Here is a 16829-nt window from a genome sequence, read left to right as displayed (position 1 = left end):
GGGGAGACGCAAGGGTCTAGCGGGAATCCACACATAACAGGGGCTGGAGCGGCTGCAGCACTGGTGGAGAACACCCTCCTGGTTCTCTCGGAAAGGAAGGATGATATCCAAGTGATGGCGTCAGATGAGAAGCGTGCTGCTGAGGCCAGGTGTCGACACAGGAGTTGGTGATCCACAAGGTCAAAGGCTTCGGACAGGTCGAGTAGCAAAAGGAGGGCAGACTTGCCGGCATCTTTGATGTTATCTAGTTGGATTTTAGGTCCAGTAAGGCTGATTCAGTAGCGGGGCTGGGACAGAAGTCAGATTGGCATAAGTGCAGGAGGTTGTAGGATTCCAAGAAGCTCAGGATCTGGAGATACACAGCCCATTCAAGGACTTTTAGCAGGAAGGGGACGGTGGTGATGGGACGGTAGTTAGTCGGGATCCAGAGTGGGAATTTTTAAAAGCGTGAGGTCCTATGCGTCCTTGAGGCTGGAGGGTACGGTACAAGATGTAAACGAAAAGTTGATAAAGGTCACGAGGAAAGGTGCAAGAGTTTCAGCACAGTCCTGAATGACAGATGCAGGGGAGATGTCTCTTTGGCAGTGGGGTGGTTTAAGGCCTTTGATAATTTTAACAACCTCCACGTCACAGATGGGTTTAAAGCCTAAAGGGGCGACGTTGAGATAGGGGGTGTGTTTTCCTAGTGTGTCAGGTGCATGTTTCCCAAAAGCATTCTTTTTATGGGTCATCCTTTTTTGGAGCATGTCAATTTCGTGTAGAAGGGCGCTTTGAATGTTACTGCACCAGGTATTTTCCAGGGTGCATTTGCAGGTCACAGGCACTGATGAGTCAACTTTGTGCGTAATGGCAAAGAGTTCCCTAGTGCTGGATTTAGCATTCCCAATCCTAGAGTTGTAGGGTGTTTTTTCTCCAGGATAATTTCTTTGTTGTAGGCGCCGGCTACCAGAGTAAAGCTGGTTTTATTCAGATCAGTAGGATTTCTTGACAGAGCATGCATTGTTCAGCTGTGGCATACCCCTAACCCCCTCTTCACATTGCATTTCAGTAGTGCTGTGAAGTTAATTTATGTGATGGCACTTGTACTCAGCTCCCACAATATTCTTGTCCATTGCCCTCTGTGCCTCTCCATGTATGCAGGCCGTGTGCTGCAGGATCATGGGATTGTCGGTGGAACCAGGGAAGCGGGCACAGCATTGAATGATGAAGACATCAGGATTACATATGACCTGGACATTGAGGGAGTGATACTGCTCCGGTTGTGGTATACCTCTTCACATGCCTATGGGGCCTCCAAAGCACATAGGTGCAGTCCACAGCAGCAATCACATTGGGCATGTGACCTACTGCATAAAAATGTGCCTTCATGGCACGTTTCTGTGCCAGGGTGGTGGGTAGGGAGATGTGCCAGGAGACATGGGACAGGAGGGCTTCCAACACCTGCATGAGCACATTGGAAAATGCCACCAGCGCGGAGTCCGGTGCAGAGTCCAGTCTGCCTCCAGTCCTCCAGTTCTTGCTGTGAATTGCTGCGCTGAAGAGCTGCACTACGTGTTCAGTCCTCTTTCTACTCTACTGGCCTTACTATTCAAAAAACCCTCCAGGGCGCGGAGCATGGCGTGGAGTCCGGTGCAGAGTCCAGTCTGCCTCCAGTCCTCCAGTTCTTGCTGTGAATTGCTGCGCTGAGGAGCTGCACTACGTGTTCAGTCCTCTTTCTACTCTACTGGCCTTACTATTCAAAAAACCTGCAGGGCGCGGAGCACGGCGCGGAGTCCGGTGCAGAGTCCAGTCTGCCTCCAGTCCGCCTTCATCGCCGAAGTTGCTGAGGACCCGAGAACCTGCGAACTACTATTTTTTGACTACCGGTAAGAAGTAATCATGGTAATTGACATTCGTCCACAGGCGCGGCAAACAACTTTGAACGCCCGAAATCGTGGCAAGCTTTCTTTTTCAGCTGAAGCCACGATGTCACTGGCGTCTCTATAAACACTCTCCCTCCTCTCCCCTTCCACATCCATTGTGCTTCCCAGCTGTCTTCCTCTTTCCTTTTCCTCTGTCATAGTCTGTTCCTCCCATCCCCTTTTTCCTTCCCCTCACCTGTCTAAATTTGTAGCCGCAAGTTTCTCTCTCAGTCCCCTATGCCTTCATACCAATGGCATCAGCGGCTTCGGAACAAAAGCACCTCTCATCGCTGTAGATCCAGCCGAAGTGCTGGCGGTTAATGCTCAAGCTGTTCAAGCGATGACAAGTGATCTGAACTCTAAGTTTGATAGTCCCGCTGCAAACAATGTGATTAAGCCGATTGAAGGAGTTGAATCACCAGTTGTTTTATATAATGCAACACATTTGCCGCTTGATGTACTTGGTGACGAAATCGAGAAAATCAAACAAGTCGCGATGTCTGACTGTTCGACCCATGATTTCCATTCAAATGAGCCTTCCAACGTGTGCAATATCATTTTAGGAATTGTGACACTGCACACAGCGTCATCTGATCCTGACTCACTTACTTTATCAATTATGGCAAATGGACTTCAGCCACTCGAGTCAACCGAGATGGTAGACATTGATACAGCTTCTTTTCTATCTATGTTTGACGTAACGGACACAGAACTCCTGGCACTAAAATTACCAAATGGGTCTGGAAATCAGACGAATTTTTCCTTTGTTCCGCCCCTGAACAGTGTAATACCACACGACTCTTCAGTCATCAGAGTTGTTGTTGAGAATACGACACTCGAAATTGAGTCGGATTTGCAAAGAAGCAACGCTTTACGTCCATTGGAAACACTAGCACCCCAGCCCAGCCTGCCCTCCCTTCCCACATACATTCATAAAAAACGTCTGGATGTGGATTTGGCAGGGCGAGAAGCGCGGCTGATGGAGCGGCTGACAGCTGACTATCAAGCTGTAAAAACAAACTAATCCATAGCTTTCCATGGCTCCACTAAGTGTATCTATCACAACAGAAATAGCGCTGACCAACAGAGAGAAAGGAGTGAAGTTTGCTCACAATTCAAATGGCAAGCTTAAATCCTGGACAAGTACACCTTATCAAAAAGTTGTACAGAACACTCAAAATATGGACATCACCATGACAAGAAACTCACATTTGAGCTCATCAAAGGAGCCCACCGAAAATCTGTGATTTCATTGCAGCACTAAAGCAGCCCATCAATCTTCAGGAAATGATTGGTCGTCTAGAAAACATGATGAACCGTCTACTCTAGAGTCCGAGTCAACTATCCACAACAAAGAAAATCTCTCGGTAGCAGCTGGGATCCAGATTCATGGCAATGTTCTGGCGTCTTCATCATTAGCTTTGATCCCATTCATCAAACTCTTTGAAACATTAAATGAGACTGTAAAAGATCAAAATGCTTTGCTACACAATCTCATAAAAAAAGTCTTGTCATTGGAAGAAAATAACACTCACCTAATGTCTAGAGTCGAACGTGAAGTGGAGATCTCCTTTCAATGGCAAAACCGGCTAGGAGATCTCGCAATGAAGGACCACACAGACAAAAATGATCAAATGGAAGCAATTCTAGAAATAATGAAGTGGTGTCGGCATTCTCTACCACAAAGTAAGGTGAATACGGAAAGTCAACTTACTAAGAGACTTCCACATCGCCCAGAGAGATCAAACGATAACACAAGGAAAAATGCAAACCAATGTGGACCAAATAACATCCCTACGTTTTGCATCGTCTCCGATAAGATCTCTGATACACCTCAATCCGATGAAGCGAATATTGCAATCACTGTATCTTCTGATCCACAAGTGATATCTACATTAGAAGATCAGTTTGAACATTCTCACCCGAATAGAGCACAACTGGGATCGGGTGCCCTACCAGGAAATACCATCTCACCTGTGGTAGTTGTGGGAAAAGACCAAACCATAAATAAAGCTATTGCACCGCTTTCTAAAGGACCTTTCAGTACTTTTGAAATCTTTACCGGAGCTGCAAAATTGTTTGTCCCCTCGGTTCCATCCAAACCGTGTGAAAAATCTACAAAAGCACCGGTCAACAAACCAATAGTGAACAAGCGGCAAATTAAAACAAGCAATGCTCGAATTAAAACAAAACATTTTGTGAGGAACCTCTCTATGCCACAAATGTTGGGTCTGTTCTCACGTAATGCTTCCAATGCTCAACAGGATGAGCCTGAATTTGTGCTTTCCAGAAATCCGGTGTCAAAAGAAATTACAATGACAAATGTGGTAAGATCACCAAATCCAAACAAAAGACGAAGAATTGAATCTGATTCTGGTTCAAAGACAATTGACTTAAGTGTTACCGATCTATGTTATCTCTCTACATATTCAGCTGAATTTGATGAATTAATGCAGCCACCACAGGCAGACGGCAGTGCTCGCCCTGTTATAAACATCTCTCAAGGTCCAAGAAAAACTCACCAAACACTAAGATCTAAAGATAGTGATACAAACAAGACCGCTATAAGTGCAAATTCTAACATCTCAAGTGAGTTTTCACAACGTCACAATCAGAAATGCGATGAAGTTGGTGCAGAACAAAAAAGATTGATCTCTACAAAGCTAAATCCTAAGATGACGGCGGCGCAATGGCAAAAGCAAAAGCAAATGAACTTAAAAGAAATTGTGCCTGCGAAACCGGTACAAGAACAAAAGCTTTGGAGAATTAGACTTGAGAATATTTTCTCAGATGCAAATGAGGTCAAACTAAACCGCAGAAACGTGATGCGATTGCTACATAATTTTCCATCTTTAAAAACGATAACTTCCAATGATATAACAATTGTGGAATACATCACTGAAGAATCCCTAGATATGGTCTACCTACACATCACCACCCAGGCAGTTGAAAATGTCTTGGTTGCAGCAAAAGACAAACTGCTGTCGTATGGTTTTGATCTGACAGTAGAACCCAAGCAACCAAGAGAAGGAAGTGGAAAAGATGTGCCATATGTCCGTGAGCAATCCCATGAACAACGACGAGAAGCTCTAAGGAAACAATTTAACATCGAAGAAAGAACAGCTGGCAACCAAAAAGCCCCCCTTAAATCTGCTTCACAGTATTTCTCTATTATAAACTAGCTATTGCAAACAACGAAGGAGGATGATAATGTGTTTATTTCATGGAACACCAGAGGTTTCCGGCATCTGTTCCAGAACTTTGAAATCCCCCTGGAAAAAACTTTTGCAGTTTGTCTACAGGAAACATGGTTGCGGGATGTGCCCCACAGAGATGGGTACTCTATTGTGTTAATTCCGGCTGGAAAAAAACAGTTTGGTTGACCATTCTCTGGGCTGCTGACAATGATAAATAATTCATCTGGATGGGAGATCTTACACTCGCTTTTTCCAAATATGTTTGTGCAGGGAACAACCCTCCAAAACAGACTTGGACCTAGCGCAACACGCAAGCATTTATTGCTTGTTAACATTTACTGGAACACAGCAATGATCTCCTCACGTCTCTTCATACAATCAATAACAAAATTTATTGATGATAACACGGAACTGCTGCCTGACTTACAAGTGATAGTTTGCAACGACCTGAACTTTTTGTGGTTTGATGATAAATTGAAAATGACAACATTTAAGCATCAAGCTATCACTTCCTGCAGAGGTTATCAATTTCATTCAGCAATGAGTGCCAGGAACTGCTACATGCTTAACGGTCAAACAAAAGGAGATTGTCCTCCGAACTATACATGGCAGCGTGATGGCACAGAATCATAGATTATTTTTGGGCATCTAACACCATGTCTAATGATATTATACATATGAAGATCCTGAAATCAACACTTAGCAACCATAATCCGCTTGAATTAACTCTAAAAGCGTCCTCGCCAAGAAACGAAGAGCTTTTCAGTCAGCCAGTTGAGGTCATTCAAAGAGGTAATCGGTTAATAATAAATAATAACCAACTCAGGAGAGTAAATGAAATGATGTCCTCAGAAGATGTGGGTCCATGGGGCAAACTAAACTATACTGCTCTGTTGGTAAACTTTCAAACAAAGTTCAATCATCCAAACAGTTGTTCATGTATATAAAAAAATATGAATTCAGTCCAATGGTGTCTCTAAAAAAAAACAACTGCAACGTGATCTGAGAAAATTAAAAAAAGGAACAGATCCAAATGTACTGTCGCAAATGAAACATCTTAAAACGAAATACCGCAACTGGCTGAAATGCTTTACACTGATGAGAGACTGTAGTGATACACGAAATTGCAACCTTGCCAATCAGGGCTTTAGATGACAGCATTAGCCGCTGAAAGCCAATAGTGTATTCAAGGTATGTGCTAAAAATGCTGACAGTAGTCTGTTGTAGCACTTCCATTATGCAGTAGTGAGCTACAAGGAATATGACAGGCAGGGAGGGCCCCCAGCTATGTAGCTAATAGGTTTTTGGAGTGTTTGGAACATCATGGCACCTATATAGCGCTTAGATAGCCAGTCTTAAGCGCTATAAACACTAAGCTATGAGTGCATGCCTTTTAGAGCTTGCAGATGGGGTTAATACATCCCTGCTTCCCTTAGAATATTCAGCCTCACTAACGTTAGCCCTGGCCCCAAGCTAATCTTCCTTTTCTCTGGGAAGGTACTGATAAGACATTCCTCAGCCAGCGCAGATGGGAACAAGGGAGGGGGTAGGAGCGAGCAGGGAGCATCTCAGAGAGAGCTGGGTTTTTTCCATGAGCCAGTTGCACAGGGAAAGTTCTGGAACTGTGCGTCATGGTGACTGACAGCAAGAAGTTATAAAATATCCATGCACACATGGATCAGGGGGAGATCGCCTGTGGACTTGATTCGTGTACAGTCAGGTGCCCGGAATTGGCTCTCACGGTGTCCTCCAGCCTTGTTTTTCTATGAGCGGGGCTTGTTTTACAGCTAGCTTATGAGAAACCCAGGTCTCCCAGGGCTGATTAAGGGACGTAAGACTGTGTTTCTCTATGTTTCTCTATATTTCTCTATGTTTCTCTATGTTTATCTAAGTTCCATGTTTCACTATATTTTGCATTGTTCTTTGGTTTATGCTTTGTAATATTCTCTAACATTAATACCAAATGTATATGAAATTCACTGCTTAGAATAAATATGCTAATAACACTTTGAGGGTGTCATTTGTCACTTGCATGAGATCACTGCTCAGCACAATAGAACCTGTATTTTGGGCTGAATTGGGTATTTTTGCTCTCAAAGGGCTGGCCCCGAGGAAGATTTTGCCCAATATCAAGACATTTGGTGGCAGCGGTGGGATTGTGAAGAGCAGTGCCATGCTGACATGACAAATGGTGTGAGAGAACACAGTGTAGAGTGGGGAGCAGGCTGTCGCATTTCCTTGATGGTCTCACTGCAGCTCTGAGACTTCAAAAGGCAGCAATGTTGTGTCGGCTTGCCGTGGCCGATAGCTTGTGTGGTTAAGACTCCCTTCATGGGATTGGTGCCAGGGAGTACAAGGCAATAAACGAGCGGGAAATGGCTTTGTTTAAAGCACTCCGATGAATGGTTAAGAAAGATGTATGCTCAATTAGAAAAAGAATTTTATCATGTGGTTTCCCAAGTTTAAAGTTGTAATTTGGAATGCATAATGAGACGGAGTTCTCATCTCTATTCTGTCATGAGGGCAGGAAAAAAAAATAATTGCAGGGATTTGACATGCAAATTGTGAATAGTGATTTAACCATTGACTCAGCCCCAGTGTGCTAGCGAGTGGGGGCTGTAATGTTCGGAGGCGAAGGTTCGTTTTTTTTTTTGATATATGCTTTTGAAGGGTTGGCATTCCTGAATAATGAGGAAGGGGAATGAGCCATGCTTAGGAGAATGAGTAACATCTGTGCTGAGAGCCTAAAGAGTTTTTTCTTTCTTTTGGCAACTGTAAAATTCCATGTGCTAATGGTGGCAAATTCTGTTTAAAGGAAACACACTAAAATGGTTATATTGCATTTTAGGCTGTGCCATGCTTATATTGGGTGAGAGACTCACTTAAAAGGAAAGTGAGTGAATGTTATTTGGATTTTCGATTTTTGTGTACTGATTTGAAATTGCAGAACCAGCTTGCAATGGTTGGGGGGAAAAACAATTTATATTTTTCTAAATTGCCCCTGGAGTATTTTTGACTGTCCCCATGCTATGCCATGGATTTGTGCTGTTGCCTCATTAGTGATGTATGCTTTGGAAATAGTGACCTGTTGACTGTGATACATGGGGAAAAATGTTGTTGACACATTAAACAGCCCACAAGCAATAGAGTGTGGGTTGTTCTTGCAGAAAAAAAACGTGCAGGGAGCTGCACTAAATATGGCATTTTTATTTTTTAAATGCACTGAACTGAGTGGTTATAGTTTGGCAATGGTACAACAGAATGAAACATCTGTGTGTGATAAGATAGCACAAAGATTTAATGGGTTGTGAGTTCTCTTGAAAGATCGCACATTACAAGAAAAAAAAGACGCTTTGACATTTTGCAAAATTACATGGAGTAGAAAAATGACAAGAAAAGTGCCGCTTTTGAAAACAAGAGTCTTGCTGTATGTGCAGAGCTTGTGCCTTGAAGCTGTCTTGGGCGAGGTGTGTGAAGGCAAACAAAAGCAGAAACAGTACAAGAAAGAGTTAATTTGGATGAATTGTCTGAAACGAGTGAAGCCGCCACAGTATAAGAGTTATAGGCAAAAGAGATAAGCTGCGTGCTAATGGCGCTGCCAGGTGCACACGAAAGATAAACATGCCTGCATTCCTGAGGAAGGGGGAGCAAAAACAGAGAGCTGTTCAAAAAGTAAAGAATTTGCCTAGTAAACTGTGGTACGGAGCAAAGGCTTCATGCAGGATGGCAGACGGGCACATCACATCTGAACATTTACCTATGCATCTGTGAATGGGCCAAGAAAAGACAGCTGCCCATTCCAACAGATATTACTGTGCAAACCGCATTCCCATGTGATGTGATGTGAAGTGAAGTAAAGCGCTATTGCTGTGCAAGCTGCATTCCAATGCTCCATGTGATGTGAACTGAAGTAAAGCGCTGTGCACTGGAGAAGAAACCTCTAGGCGCTTTGAGAAGAGAAAATACACATCTGGCAAACTGCAAGCTACATTGCCAGGGATGGAGTAACTGACAAAGACATTATGGCCTTCCAGATGGAAGCAAAACTAACAAAAGTGCTTAGCCGTTTTGCAAGAGACAACATGCAGAGCGGGGCTTTGAAGTACAACATGAACACTGCACATTAGCCATGATCCAGAAGCCACACGGCTTAGTGCAAGAATGAATGATTTGTTGAAGCAACAAAAGAAACTGACTCAGACTATCGCACTCAAAGGAGTGGTTCAAAAACAGCAAACGCCCTTTGAAAAAAAATGACAAGTGAAAAAACCAGAGGCTTGAAAAGACACTGCTAAGAAAAGAAAGATAAATACTGAAAGACTTTACCTTTGAAAAATGGAGTGATGCCAGCAGGGCAACCTAAACCAAGATCATGGGACACTGGAAGCAAGTTGGCGCCTGGCATTGGTGATCGCTTTGGTGAAAAAGAAAAGCATTGTGCGACCTGGGTACTTACTATATGGCTTTGTAAAAGCACAGATCAGTCTGAGGTACCATTGACCAGCTATGATTGCATTGCACAAATGAGTTTGTGATTAGGCAGTTACACCCCGTATGGTTGAGTGTAAATAAGCCCCCAGAAACATGCAGAAAGGTGATAAATAATTGCAGTAGCAATGACAAAGTGTGTAGTTACCTGATGAGACTTTTTGAAGATGGGGGTGGTATTATGGGAAGGGGTGGATAACGCTGATATTGAAGTTTTGATGACATCCTAACATTTCTGTTTGTATTTTGCCTAGGCAAAGCACGACAAGACATTTCATAATATAGGAAGATAATGTGCAGTTTGTGGGTGACACTGATCAAAGAAGGGTCAGACGCATTCTCAGAGAAAGCGAGCCACTGCGACATGCTATTTCAACTTTAACGTGCCCTGCACCGCACTCAATGCTGTAACCTGCGAATAGTGTCCAACAGAGTAATAACTTTTACTGAACTGGCACGATGCAGACTTGGCTAATTATCAAGTATTTGATGCTACACATTTAAATGACATGTTTTGCCCTTTCTTGTTTAAAGGACTATGGACAATGAATTGTGAACTGTAACATCAGGCACCACATACAGCTGTGTGACACAGCAATTGAATGCTAACACATTGAAAAATGGTTTTTAAATGCACTGTTGAGATGAATCTGAAAAAACCAAATGGTTTTCCTCTTCCAACTGAATGGCTTTAACCAGAGATGTTTTGTTTTTTGAAAAAAAAAAATATTCTACATTGCACGTAGGCAGGAGAATGATTTATGAACTGTTGGGGCAGCAGAATTATGCAAGCAGGAGCGTAATTTATTTTGAGATAAGATGGGTGCGCACATCAAAGTCACCTGTGCGTAGGTTAAGATTCTTAATTGAAGTAATGCTGCCAAGTGTATGAGCTATAATTTGAAATGGTAATCTTTGAAACACTGGATACTTTTACAGCCAGCTTAAGGCAGGTAAATGAAACCATGACTGACTTGATGTTTGATTTCATGACACAGAGTGTGACACGGTTTTTTGTTAAACCAACCAGTTTCATGTTTTTGTGGGGACAGCTGTCTCCAGCACACTAATGCAAAGAGTCACCTTTTGATTGTAAACATTTGGAATAATTCTTTGGAAAAGCGCTACAAATGAGTATCCACATGGAATTGCTAGTGTACTGGCCTGGCACATTGTCAGGCATCTTTTGTCACTGAATGGATACCATTTGTTTAATTTGTCTAATGTGATGTTTTTCTGACCAAGAACTGCAGCGAGTGTTCTCGCCAAGATTTAATGAACTATAACTTGACTAAATGAATTTATTCCATGGTGTGATGAAACAGCCACTGCCGGATAGTAGTATGGTGTTTGTGGCTAAAGTTAATATTGTATATGGTAGATATCCCACTTGAAGAAGGGTATTCTCCAAGTCACAGAAGGTAGACACTGTGAACCTGTTAGATTTTCCAGTGGTAAGACAACATGTAAATTGTAGACTGGTAATGCACACCTTCATTATTACAGTGCTACACTTAGACATAGATTTATCATGAGGCAATGTTTCCTTAGTACTACCAAGCTGCTACTAATGGAGTCCATTTCTATGGCCCATCACTAGAGTGCGTGTAGCTAGGGAGCTAGATTCATTAATTGCAGGAGCTTTATATGCTTGTGACATAGAAACTGTGCACAATAAGCTAGCCACTATGGGTTCTGATGCCAGCTCTGCTATAGAACTTCTGGCCTAGTGGGGCCCATTGATATGCCCAGCACTGCTACAAGTATTGACAGCCAATTGAAGATAACAGAATTTTAGACATGAAGACATTTTTGTCTGCCATAGGGCAGGTCAACAAGACTGCTAAATACACACAATGCATTGTATGGCAAACATTGTTAAATCAGCAGGTGTTGGCTTTTTACTGGGTGGGGGCGACCATCCTCCACACACTGGCACGCAGAGCTACAGTTACCAGCATACATATGGATTGAATTGCTTGCTTTTGATTGCATGAATAACACATGCCATGCTTTGATGTAAATTAGTAGAATTGTTTTTATTTAGACAACCTGGTGCCCATGGGTTCACCTTGTTCACGAAATTAGATGGTTTCTGGTTGGGTTCCACCTACCTGGGGGAAGTGTCTAGTCACACAGCCCATAGTCACGCTTGAATGCCCTGGGATCAGGGGGAGGGTAGGCCCTTAGAGTGAAAGGCTGCCAGGTTTTAGAATTGGTAACCATACATAAATGCAATAGTGCATTGTAGATTAGACTACACTGGATTGCCTTGACATTTTAACTGCATGCTGCTTTTTAACTGACAATCAGTTATACAAAATTGATTTAGGTATTTTTGTGTAGGCCAGGTTTTGGCTAGAGTAAATGTCCATGTTCACTTGGCGTAGGTATTTTTGTGTAGGCCAGGTTCTGGCAAGGGTATATGTCACTGTTCACTTTGTGTACATTTTTGTTTAGGTAGTGTTTTACCTTGCATGCCACGCTAACTAACCGCTAGAAGATAGTTTGCTTAAACCTCTTGCAAAGCCCCAAGGTCTTTATCGCTGCACTAAATACTATATTGATAGGTATTAGTCAGCATTTTGTCGCACACACGTTGAATAGGGGTGGAATGTAGTGATACACGAAATTGCAACCTTGCCAATCAGGGCTTTAGATGACAGCATTAGCCGCTGAAAGCCAATAGTGTATTCAAGGTATGTGCTAAAAATGCTGACAGTAGTCTGTTGTAGCACTTCCATTATGCAGTAGTGAGCTACAAGGAATATGACAGGCAGGGAGGGCCCCCAGCTATGTAGCTAATAGGTTTTTGGAGTGTTTGGAACATCATGGCACCTATATAGCGCTTAGATAGCCAGTCTTAAGCGCTATAAACACTAAGCTATGAGTGCATGCCTTTTAGAGCTTGCAGATGGGGTTAATACATCCCTGCTTCCCTTAGAATATTCAGCCTCACTAACGTTAGCCCTGGCCCCAAGCTAATCTTCCTTTTCTCTGGGAAGGTACTGATAAGACATTCCTCAGCCAGCGCAGATGGGAACAAGGGAGGGGGTAGGAGCGAGCAGGGAGCATCTCAGAGAGAGCTGGGTTTTTTCCATGAGCCAGTTGCACAGGGAAAGTTCTGGAACTGTGCGTCATGGTGACTGACAGCAAGAAGTTATAAAATATCCATGCACACATGGATCAGGGGGAGATCGCCTGTGGACTTGATTCGTGTACAGTCAGGTGCCCGGAATTGGCTCTCACGGTGTCCTCCAGCCTTGTTTTTCTATGAGCGGGGCTTGTTTTACAGCTAGCTTATGAGAAACCCAGGTCTCCCAGGGCTGATTAAGGGACGTAAGACTGTGTTTCTCTATGTTTCTCTATATTTCTCTATGTTTCTCTATGTTTATCTAAGTTCCATGTTTCACTATATTTTGCATTGCTCTTTGGTTTATGCTTTGTAATATTCTCTAACATTAATACCAAATGTATATGAAATTCACTGCTTAGAATAAATATGCTAATAACACTTTGAGGGTGTCATTTGTCACTTGCATGAGATCACTGCTCAGCACAATAGAACCTGTATTTTGGGCTGAATTGGGTATTTTTGCTCTCAAAGGGCTGGCCCCGAGGAAGATTTTGCCCAATATCAAGACAGAGACCAAGAGCGAGGAGAGCGAATCCTGAAGCTTATCATAATTCATCAGACAAAGGAGCTATGGAACATCATAAATAATAAAGTAATATTCCAGCAAGCCAAGATCTAACACTGTATTTCTAAAGCCAGTTGGGAAGAACATTTTGCTAAGGTCTTTGGAAGCAATGTAATCTGGAAGAGCAACGAAACGCTCGAAGCGGTCCAGTCTTGGAATGTAATCAAATCAAGAGTAGACATATCAACAGCAATCAAACAGCTAAAAAACTCTCAAGCGGCTGGACCCGATAGTCTTACCAACGTCACATTAAAAGCAAACAACGAGCAATGGACAACCTTCATTTATCATCTATTCAAAGCGATAGCTACCACAAAGTCGATCCCTAAATCTTGGAACTCGGCCATCATAGTTCCTATTTTTAAAAAAGGTAGCCGAGACGACCCAGCGAATTATCGACCTATTGCTCTCTTAGATATTGTGGGCAAGATATTTGCATCCTTTCTACAGCAGAAATTGTCAAAGTGGGCCACTAGCTCAGGTCACTTCGATATCCGTCAGACAGGTTTCACTAAGGGTGTGGGAACAGAAGTAAATCTGACGATACTGAACCTGCTGAAACTAAAAGCTTTACAACAAGGCAAAACCTGTTCATAGCATTCTTTGATATGAAACAAGCTTTTGATTCACTTGATCGATCAAAATTGTGGAGAAAATTGAAGACATGGTCATGTCCGCTCGAATTACTACAACCAATAATGGCTCTCCATAAAGAAACTTCAGTTAGAGTGCGAATCAACGAAGCTGGTGAGCTCACTGAGGAAATAAGCACTAAAAAGGGAGTCAAACAGTGATGCCCTCTGGCGGCCCTGTTATTCAAGCTTTTCATATCAGACGTATCTGAAGCTTTCTCTCAGACACAATGTTTTCCTCCAAAGATTAACAGCAATAGCATTAGTTGGACAATATACGCGGATGATATTGTCCTAATCGACTCAACACCAATCGGCCTTCAGAGACTCTTATTGGCCCTCGAAAAGTACTTAAATGATAATTCGTTGCAAATTAATGTGGAAAAAACAAAAATCATGTCGATTGGATACACTTCTAAAAGATTAATCAAGAACTTCAGATGGAAACTTGATGCAATACAGATACAACATGCACCAACTATTCGATATTTGGGCATATTATTCAATACCTCAATTAGAGAACACGATTGGATGTTTGATCTCAAACAAAGTATGCTGACTTTCTCGCTGCAAGGGGCGAAGCTTCATGCTGAATATGGGAAATTTACTTTAAAACCTGTACTAACTTTCTATACACAAAAGGTGATCCCTTCAATTACGTTTGGAGCCGAGGCTAGCTGGAATCTAGATTATCATGAAACGAGTAGGGAGGCGTCCTGCCACTTGTTTTTAGATCTCTTTACCTATACATTTTGGTAAAGGGTGATTATTTAGCATGCAAAAATAGGATTTGGCAACAGCTTTATTACTTAGCTAGCTGTCAAAGGATATTCTAAAAAGATGAGCAAAAGAGGCCCTTGGATTGCCACATTTTTTAATTTTCTTTTTAAGAAAAAAAGGGATTACTTAGTGCTAGTAGCTGCACAACATCTTCTATGCAATTAATTTTACAAGAAGATGTATAGGTGTTTTTTAAGGTACATCGTTCATCAAAATACATTCATTTTCTCATTTTTAGAAGTGCATTTGAGAAAGGAACAGAAAACAAACATGTTTATGGCAAACAACTTGAAAAATACAAACAAATTAATAAACAAATGAAAAAACCTAGAACCATCATTCACAAAGTTTTTTGTCTTAAGTAAATAATAAGTGCAAGACAACTGGTGTCTGTAAGTTCTTAGGAAAACAGGGACCTAGTCTTTGGTCTACGTCTGGAGACAAATCAACTTATGGACGGGATTGGAGGAAATAAAGCCTTCAAACTTATTTAGTCCCGTGACTTTTCGGCTTAGAGCCTTCTTCTTGGGCCTTGACTTGGTCACCCCTGTATGTGGTAAACGAGAAAAAGTATTAAATAGAAAATACATAAAAATGCGGGGCAAACTTGCTATTAGGTGCATCTCTATAAAGGGATGAGTCTAGTGCTAGCGTGGCCTGCATGCATTAAAATAATTAAAGACCAAGTGGGGGTACAACATTTGCAGTTGTCCTGTGGCTTGCTGTAGCTCACTCACTGACCTGGACAAGTGTGCTTGGTTTAGACTGGCTCCACGTGGTTGGAGGCACAGTGTACAATTGGGCTGTGAGACCGCCGTTCTCAGCGGGATTGATAGTAGAATATGGGCGGATCCACTGTCACAGCTTCTTTGGTTAAGAATGTGCTTGAGGAGGCAAAAGAGAGAAAAGAAAAAGAAGACAACAATGTGTGTCTCATTGATATTCTAATGTGGGCTGATAGAACATATGCCATATAAGGGAGCCCCAATTACCTTGGCGCACGTCCAAGTGCATTCAAATGGGTGGTTCTGCGCTGGTAGTAGCAGGGGGGGGGAAACCCTTGTGCCTGCAACTTAGATAATGAAGTATAAGTAGGGAGGCGCGGTTGTGTTCACAGTCCTAGGGCCCTTGGATCTGCATCGGAACCGTCTATGGGGGACTGCTTAGTGCCCCTGAAACAAGTAGAAAAGAAATCGTAATCAATTAGTGTGAAAGCAATTAAGGACTCGTGGGAATGGATATGCGCGGGCTAACCAGTCCATATGAAGGAGACTGGTATTACGGTGGAGGACTAGTGGACAGGAGGGCAGAATGTAAAGTACTGCTGTTCCTGTTCACAGTCCGTCTATCATTGTATTGTGTCTTTACCTGGGGCGCTTGATTTTGGCTCGAGGTCGTTATGTGTCGCTCCGCAGCTACTGTTGTTCGCGTAGCTTCAGTGGAGGGACTGAGCTGTGCGTATAATTTAGGAAGTGCGCATGCGCGTGAGACCAGTGTCTAAGAGCCGCGCATGCGCATTTAGAATTCTGTCTCTAAGTTGTCATGGCACCCGCTTGTGTACGTGCGGGAGCCTAGCACTCGCAATCATGAAGATTTTTGCTGTGGTGGCGAGGTGCATGCTCGAAGTAAGGTTTGGAGGGGAGTCTGTGTATGGGGTCCTCTCGGGTTATTAGTAAGTTCACATGTCAACACAAACTAGCTATGCAGACATTTATCTAGAAATCACCCTCTTCAGAAAAATAGCGCACATATTGTCATACTTATAAAATGAAATAAAGGTACATTGCTTCTTTAAGGCTATCACAGGAATTGTAGACAGTCGGTTTTACAGCAGACATAGTTGTGAATATACATGCAGAGTTCAAAACTATCACAGGTAATTATGATCTTAAACCTGGTCGGGCCATATTTTCAGATAGAAGGCCAAGTGAACAAAAACAATTATATAATCACAAACAACTTGTTCGTTTTAGATTCATGGATTACAGCCCCTATTTGGCAACTTAGTGATGTATGTTAGGAACCAGGTAGCCTAGAGAAGGGGGGGGGGGGAGAAAGGAAGGGGGGGGGAGGGGGGAAAGGGGGAAGTATCCCTACTGCCCATGGATGGATGGTGTGGCCTCATTAAGG

The sequence above is a fragment of the Ambystoma mexicanum genome, chromosome 7p (assembly GCF_040938575.1).
Source record: "Ambystoma mexicanum isolate Mex_15411 chromosome 7p, UKY_AmexF1_1, whole genome shotgun sequence".
NCBI classification, from domain to species: domain Eukaryota; kingdom Metazoa; phylum Chordata; class Amphibia; order Caudata; family Ambystomatidae; genus Ambystoma; species Ambystoma mexicanum.
This window is presented reverse-complemented; position numbering follows the sequence as displayed.